Raw genomic sequence first — 9016 nt, 5'->3', positions numbered from 1 at the left:
GGTAGAGGGTTTGCTCCAGCAAATCATTCCCTTGCACACAGGTTACCCCTCAGCAAGGGCAAACTCATAGCCCACACTTTAGTCTTCTAGACAAGCCCAGCACCGTCCAACAGAAATATGCAAACTACAAACATAAGTCTAAATTTTCTGGTAGCCACAGTTTTAAGAAGTAGATAGAAAAAAGTGAAATTAATTTTAATAACATTTTAAACTAAAATAACCAAAATATTATTTCAACATGTACTAAATATATATATTAATGTAATTTTAAAATATTAAATGAAATTTAAAATTCTTGGGACATAAAGGCAACCTGGTCACAGAGCAGAGCCCAAGAGTGGCAGCAGTGGTCATTGCTAGTGCTTGCTTAAGCAGCATCCCAGAAGGTTCCCAGATTCTGATGATGATGCTCTACCACAGCTAACCTCTAACACACCCCAGGAGTCCACATAGCTCTCTGCTAGCCCAGCAGATTTGTTCCACAAATGTGTAGGGGCTGGTGGCAGAGGCAGGGAGAAATGATTGGCTATGAAAAACAAAAGGAAAGGAGAGTGAAGTCACTCAGTCGTGTCTGACTCTTTGAACCCCGTGGACTGTAGCCTATCAGGCTCCTCCGTCCATGGGATTCTCCAGGCAAGAATACTGGAGTGGGTTGCCATTTCCTTCTCCAGGGGATCTTCCTGACCCAGGGATTGAACCTGGGTCTCCTGCATTGCAGGCAGATGCTTTAACCTCTGAGCCACCAGGGAAGCCCCAATGAAAAACAAAGGGGGCTTACATATGAGTCAGTTTCCGACTGGAGCTGCAGATGCCTACAGCTTTAGATCTCTGTCAATGTACAGACCACACTTGTTTCAGCACCCCATGCCACTGAAGCAAAGGTCTTGGTGCATGGAAGAGGGGAAAAAATCCACTTAAAGGGGATAGAGCTAGCTTCTTCTCTGGCAATTTAAAAGCGGACCTCACCCCTAACAGGTCAGTGATGGCCACTGGGCAGAGAGGAAGTCCTGCCTCAGATTTGGTGCCAACTCTAGCCCCTCCATCTCTAGTACCACTGCCTATCAAGGGGATAGCTTCCAACACATCCTGAAGAAAGGTATAACTGGCATCCACCTCAAATCCAGCTCACCCATCAAAGGCAGGTGCAAGGCACACACCATATGCAGAGAGATGCTCCCACATAAAAACAGCCATTTCAAGACTGCAGTGGACAACCGTTTCACCTAAAGTAATAGAGACAGAGAAAACTAAATAAAAGAAGAACTGCTGTCAATTGAAAAAGCAAAAGAAAACCCCTGAAAAATAATGAAACAGAAATAAACAATTTACTACAAGAGAACTTAAAACATGATTAATAATAAACTTAATAAAGGAAAAGAACTAATCTGAACAATGAACATTTTAAAATATTTAAAAAGACCCAATCAGAAAGTTGCAGGATACAAGGTCAATACACAGAAATCACTTGCATTCCTGTATACTAATAATGAAAAGTCAGAAAGAGAAATTAAGGAATCACAATTGTTCACAATTGCAACAGAAAGAATAAAATATCTAGGAGTAAACCTACCTAAGTAGATAAAAGAACTGTATGCAGAAAATTATAAGACACTGGTGAAGGAAATAAAAAAACAACATAAACACATGGAGAGATATTTCATGTTCCTGGGTAGGAAGAATCAATACTGTGAAAATGAATATATTACCAAATACAATCTACAGATTCAATGCAATCTCTATCAAATTACCAATGGCGTTTTTCACAGAACTAGAACAAAAAAATTTCACAATGCATATGGAAACACAGAAGATCCTGAATATCCAAAGCAGTCTTGAGAAAGAAGAATGGAGCTGGAGGAATCAACCTTCCTGACTTCAGACTATACTACAAAACTACAGTCATCAAGACAGTATGGTACTGGACCCAAAACAGAAGTATAGACCAATGGAAAAAGATAGAAAGCCCAGAGATAAACCTACACATCTATGGGTAGCTTATTTTTAACAAAGGAGGCAAGACTATACAATGGGGAAAAGATAACCCTTTCAATAAGTGGTGTTGGGAAAACTGGACATATACATGTAAAAGAATGAAATTAGAACACTTTCTAGCACCATACAGAAAGATAAACTCAAAATGGATTAAAGACCTAAACATAAGATCAGAAACTAAAATCTCTTAGAGGATAACATGGGCAGAACACTCGACGACAGAAATCAAAGCAAAATCCTCTATGACCCACCTCTTAGAGTAATGAAAATAAAATAAAAAAATAAACAAGTGGGACCTAATTAAACCTAAAAGCTTTTGCATAGCAAAGGAAACCACAAACAAGGTGAAAAGACAACCCTCAGAATGGGAGAAAATAATACCAAAGGAAACAACAGGCAAAGAATCCATCTACAAAATATATAAGCAGTTCATACAACTCAATACCAGAAAAACAAACAACCCAATCAAAAAGTGGGGAAAAGACCTAAACAGATATTTCTCCAAAGAAGGCATACAGATAGCTAACAAACACATGAAAAGATGCTCAACATTGCTCATTATTAGAGAAATAAAAATAAAAACTACAATGAGATACCACCTCACATTAGTCAGAATTGCCATCATCAAAATGTCTACAAACAATAGATGATGAAGAGGATGTGGAGAAAAAGGAATTCTCTTGCACTGCTGGTGGGAATGTAAACTGATATAGCCGCAAAACCATCATATGATCCAGCAATCCCACTACTAGGCATATACCCTGAGGAAACCAAAATTGAAAAAGATGCAAGTACCCCAATGTTCATTGCAACACTATTTATAATAGCTAGAACAGTGAAACAATGTAGATGTCCATTGACAGATAAATGGATAGAGAAGCTGATACACACACACACACACACACACACACACACACACACACACACAATGGAATATTACTCAGCCATAAAAAGGAAAGCATTTGAGTCAGTTCTAATGAGGTGGATGAATGCAGAGCCTATTATACAGTGAAGTAAGTCAAAAAGAGAAATATAAATATCACATACTACCACATATATAAGGAATCTAGAAAGATGGCACTGATGAAATTATTTTCAGGGCAGATCATGAACTCCTTATTGCCAAATTCAGACTTAAATTGAAGAAAGTGGGGAAAACCACAAGACCATTCAGGTATGGCCTAATCAAATCCCTTATGACTATATAGCAGAAGTGAGAAATAGATTTAAGGGACTAGATCTGATAGACAGAATGCCTGATGAACTATGGGTGGAGGTTCCTGACATTGTACAGGAAACAGGAATCAGAGCCATCCTCAAGAAAAAGAAATGCAAAAAAGCAAAATGGCTGCCTGAGGAGGCCTTACAAATAACCGTGAAAAGAAGAGAAGCAAAAAGCAAAGGAGAGAAAGAAAGATATACCCATTTGAATGCAGAGTTCCAAAGAATACCAAGGAGAGATAAGAAAGCCTTCCTCAGTGGTCAGTGCAAAAAATAGAGGAAAACATAGAATGGGAAAGACAAGAGACCTCTTCAAGAAAATTAGAGATACCAAGGGAACATTTCATGAAAAAAATGGGTGCAATAAAGGACAGAAATGGTATAGTATAGACCTAACAGAAGCAGAAGATATTAAGAAGAGGTGGAAATAATACACAGAAGAACTGTACAAAAAAGATCTTCACGACCCAGATAATCATGATGGTGTGATCACTCACACTCACCTAGAGCCAGACATTCTGGAAAGTGAAGTCAAGTGGGCCTTAGGAAGCATCACTACGAGCACAGCTAGTGGAGGTGATAAAATTCCAGTTGAACTATTTAAAACCCTAAAAGATGATGCTGTGAAAGTGCTGCACTCAACATGTCAGCAAACTTGGAAAACTCAGCAGTGGCCACAGGACTGGAAAAGGTCAGTTTTCACTCCAATCCCAAAGAAAGGCAATGCCACAAAATGCTCAAACTACCACACAGTTGCACTCATCTCACACACTAGTAAAGTAATGCTCTAAATTCTCCAAGTGAGCCTTCAGCAATACGTGAACTGTGAACTTCCAGATGTTCAAGCAGGTTTTAGAAAAGGCAGAGGAACCAGAGATCAAATTGGCAACATCTGATAGATCATAGAAAAAGCAAGAGAGTTCCAGAAAAACATTTATTTCTGCTTTATTAATTATGCCAAATCCTTTGACTGTGTGGATCACAATAAACTGTGGAAAATTCTTCAAGAGATAGGAATACCAGACCACCTGACCTGCCTCTTGACAAACCTGTATGCAGGAAGCAACAGTTAGAACTGGACATGGAACAACAGACTGGTTCCAAATAGGAAAAGGAGTATGTCAAGGCTGTATATTATAACCCTGCTTATTTAACTTATATGACAGAGTACATCATGAAAAATGCTGGTCTGGAAGAAGCACAATCTGGAATCAAGATTGCCGGGAGAAATATCAGTAATCTCAGATATGCAGATGACATCACCCTTATGGCAGAAAGTGAAGAAAAACTAAAGAGCCTCTTGAAGAAAGTGAAAGAGGAGAGTGAAAAAGTTGGTTTAAAGCTCAACATTCAGAAAACTAAGATCATGGCATCCGGTCCCATCATTTCATGGCAAATAGATGGGGGAACAGTGGCTGATTTTATTTTTCTGGGCTCCAAAATCATTGCAGATGATCACCGCCATGAAATTAAAAGATGCTTACACCTTGGAAGGAAAGTTATGACCAACCTAGACAGCATATTAAAAAGCAGAGCAGAGACATTACTTTGTCAACAAAGGTCCATTTAGTCAAGGCTATGGTTTTTCCAGTAGTCATGTATGGATGTGAGAGTTGGACTATAAAGAAAGCTGAGTGCCAAAGAATGATGCTTTTGAACTGTGGTGTTGGAGATGACTCTTGAGAGTCCCTTGCGCTCCAAAGAGCTCCACCCAGTTCATCCTAAAGGAGATCAGTCCTGGGTGTTCATTGGAAGGACTGATGTTGAAGCTGAAACTTCAATACTTTGGCCAACTGATGGGAAGAGCTGACTCATTTGAAAGACTCTGATGCTGGGAAAGATTGAGGGCAGTAGGAGAAAGGGACAACAGAGGATGAGATGGTTGGATAGTATCGCCGACTGAATGGACATTGATTTGGGTAGACTCCAGGAGTTGGTGATGGACAGGGAGGCCTGGCGTACTGACGTTTATGGTGTCTCAAAGAGTTGGACACAACTGAGTGACTGAACTGACTGATACTTGTATCACAAAAAAATAGCCTTTAAAACAAAGTTTAGAAAGAAAAATAAAGAATAGCATATAATTATAAGGAGATCAATAACAGAAGAATATAAATCAAAACTAACAGCCATAAAGGGAGACATTGAGAGGAATATAATAATAGTACGAGTCTTTAACACCTCACTGAAATCAATGGACTGACTTTCTAGACAGAAAATCCATACAATAACAGAGGTCCTACATGACAAAAGACCAGTTGGAGTTAACTGTATCTACAGGATACCACATCCCCAAAAGCCCAGAGTATACCACATACTTTTCAAGCATGTATGGAACATTCTCTAGAATAGACCAAATACTATGCCACAAAGCAAACCTCAACAAACTCAAGAGGATAAAAATTTCAAGCATTTTTTCTGACCACAACAGCACGAAACTAGAAATCAACCACAGAAAGATGAGGGGGAAATGAACACATGGAGACTAACCAATCTGCTACTAACAAACCAATGGGCCAATGATGCTATAAAACAAAAGATCATAAACTATATCAAGAGATCAGATCAGATCAGATCAGTCACTCAGTCTTGTCCGACTCTTTGCAACCCCATGAATCGCAGCACACCAGGCCTCCCTGTACATCACCAACTCCCGGAGTTCACTCAAACTCACGTCCATCGAGTCAGCGATGCCATCCAGCCATCTCATCCTCTGTTGTCCCCTTCTCCTCTTGCCCCCAATCCCTCCCAGCATCAGAGTCTTTTCCAATGAGTCAACTCTTCGCATGAGGTGGCCAAAGTACTGGAGTTTCAGCTTTAGCATCATTCCTTCCAAAGAAATCCCAGGGCTGATCTCCTTCAGAATGGACTGGTTGGATCTCCTTGCAGTCCAAGGGACTCTCAAGAGTCTTCTCCAACACCACAGTTCAAAAGCATCAATTCTTCGGTGCTCAGCCTTCTTCACAGTCCAACTGTCACATCCATATGTGACCACAGGAAAAAACATAGCCTTGACTAGACGGACCTTAGTTGGCAAAGCAATGTCTCTGCTTTTGAATATGCTATCTAGGTTGGTCATAACTTTCCTTCCAAGGAGTAAGCGTCTTTTAATTTCATGGCTGCAGTCACCATCTGCAGTGATTTTGGAGCTCAAAAAAATAAAGTCTGACACTGTTTCCACTGTTTCCCCATCTATTTCCCATGAAGTGATGGGACCAGATGCCATGATCTTCGTTTTCTGAATGTTGAGCTTTAAGCCAACTTTTTCACTCTCCACTTTCACTTTCATCAAGAGGCTTTTTAGTTCCTCTTCACTTTCTGCCATAAGGGTGGTATCATCTGCATATCTGAGGTTATTGATATTTCTCCAGGCAATCTTGATTCCAGCTTGTGTTTCTTCCAGTCCAGCATTTCCCATTCTGTACTCTGCATATAAGTTAAATAAACAGGGTGACAATATACAGCCTTGACGAACTCCTTTTCCTATTTGGAACCAGTCTGTTGTTCCATGTCCAGTTCTAACTGTTGCTTCCTGACCTGCATACAAATTTCTCAAGAGGCAGATGAGGTGGTCTGGTTTTCCCATCTCTTGAAGAATTTTCCACAGTTTATTGTGATCCACACAGTCAAAGGCATTGGCATAGTCAATAAAGCAGAAATGGATGCTTTTCTGGAACTCTCTTGCTTTTTCCATGATCCAGCAGATGTTGGCAATTTGATCTCTGGTTCCTCTGCCTTTTCCAAAACCAGCTTGAACATCAGGAAGTTCACGGTTCACATATTGCTGAAGCCTGGCTTGGAGAATTTTGAGCATTACTTTACTAGTGTGTGAGATGAGTGCAATTGTGCGGTAGTTGGAGCATTCTTTGGCATTGCCTTTCTTTGTGATTGGAATGAAAACTGACCTTTTTCAGTCCTGTGCCTACTGCTGAGTTTTCCAAATTTGCTGGCATATTGAGTGCAGCACTTTCACAGCATCATCTTTCAGGATTTGGAATAGCTCAACGGGAATTCCATCACCCCCATTAGCTTTGTTCATAGTGATATCAAGAGAAGTGACAATTTAACATAATTTGATAAAATCTATGGAATTCAGGAAAATCACTAACAGAAAAGTATTAGTGTTTTTTTTTTTTTTCAAAAAGCAACAAAAATTTCAAATAAACAACTTAACCCACCAGCTACAAGAATTAGAGAAAGAAGAACAAACAAAATCCAAGGAAACAGTAAAGATCAGAAGGTGAAAGTTGCTGTCGTGTCTGACTCTTTGCTACCCCATGGACTGTGCAGTCCATGGAATTCTCCAGGCCAGAATACTGGAGTAGGTAGCCTTTCCCTTCTCCAGAGGATCTTCTCAACCCAGGGATTGAATCCAGGTCTCCCACATTGCACATGGATTCTTTACTAGCTGAGCCACAAGGAAAGCAAGATCCGAAAGAAACAAACAAACAAACAAACAAAGCAATCAGATCAGATCAGATCAGTCGCTCAGTCGTGTCTGACTCCTTGTGACCCCATGAATCGCAGCACGCCAGGCCTCCCTGTCCATCACCAACTCCCGGAGTTCACTCAGACTCTGAAAATATTAATAGAACAGTGCTGAGCAGGGCCCTGTGGGAATCCAGAGCAGGGAGGCCTTTTTATCCCCCATTCCTTGCAGGCAAGACTCCAGACTTCATGACCTTCTCTGAGTTCCGAAGGGCAGAACAGTTGCTAATCAAAGGAGAATTAGCAAGGAAACCACCTGTGGCAAGATTAAAGGGACCAGAGAGGCTCTGAGGTGGTCCAGTCTCTTAATCTTGATAAGCCTCTCTAGGATCTAATATATAATACAAATGAACATTTATGCAAAACAGACTCAACAGATGTAGAAAACAAACAACTGATTACCACAGGGGCGAGGGAAGAATGGAGGGATAACTTTAGAATGTGGGATTAAGAGATACAAACTACTATATATATAATAGATAAGAAATGAGGATATATTGCACATCATAGGAAAATAGAGCCATTATCTTGTAATAATTGTTAACACAATACAAGTTACTGTGCTGTACATCTGAAACTAACACAATATTGTAAATCAACTATACTTCAGTAAAAAAGATACGTTAAGAAAAAAAGAATTATGCTAGTAGGCATATATGAAATAGACCTCCCTGGTAATGCTGAGTTGCTTTCAGCTTTGCTGCCCCTTTTTATGATTCTAAATTTCTCCTTAAGAAATTTCAGGGAATCTTTAAAAATAACCATCACACATTCACTCACTCATTCAAAAATATGTATTATGTTCTCACTGTGTGTAGGCACTGTGCTAGACATTAGAGATGGAATACTGAAAAGAAACTCCCTACAGTCTTAGAAGTTACAAGATTGCACAGGTATAGCAGAAAACTGTTAATTTCTCTGGAAATTATATCACAGATCATAAGAAGACACAGTCATCTGAAATTTCACACACACACACACACACACAAAACTTTTAATGACAACTTTTAACTAAGAAGTGTTGGGTCCACAAATATGAACAATGGACAGAAGATTAGGCAGAATCTGAGGGATCCACCTGATGTGAAGAGCTGATTCATTTGAGAAGACCCTGATGTTGGGAATGATTGAAGGCAGGAGGAGAAGGGGACTACAGAGGATGAGATGGTTAGATGGCATCACTGACTCAATGGACATGAGTTTGTTTAAACTCCGGGAGTTGGAGATGGACATGGAAGTCTGGAGTGCTGCGGTTCATGGGGTCACAAAGAGTCAGACACAACTGAGCGACTGAACTGAAGTAAACTGAGGGAAG

General features: G+C 40.0%; 1 non-coding gene across 1 annotated transcript; it reads right to left on the bottom strand.

Annotated features, from left to right (window-relative positions):
* Positions 1–676: 676 nt before the first annotated feature.
* Positions 677–749, bottom strand: TRNAC-GCA (transfer RNA cysteine (anticodon GCA)). The gene has a single exon. It is a non-coding gene; the product is annotated as a tRNA-Cys (tRNA).
* Positions 750–9016: the final 8267 nt, after the last annotated feature.

The sequence above is a fragment of the Bos taurus genome, chromosome 7, assembly GCF_002263795.3.
Source record: "Bos taurus isolate L1 Dominette 01449 registration number 42190680 breed Hereford chromosome 7, ARS-UCD2.0, whole genome shotgun sequence".
Lineage (NCBI taxonomy): Eukaryota > Metazoa > Chordata > Mammalia > Artiodactyla > Bovidae > Bos > Bos taurus.
This window is presented reverse-complemented; position numbering and strand designations above follow the sequence as displayed.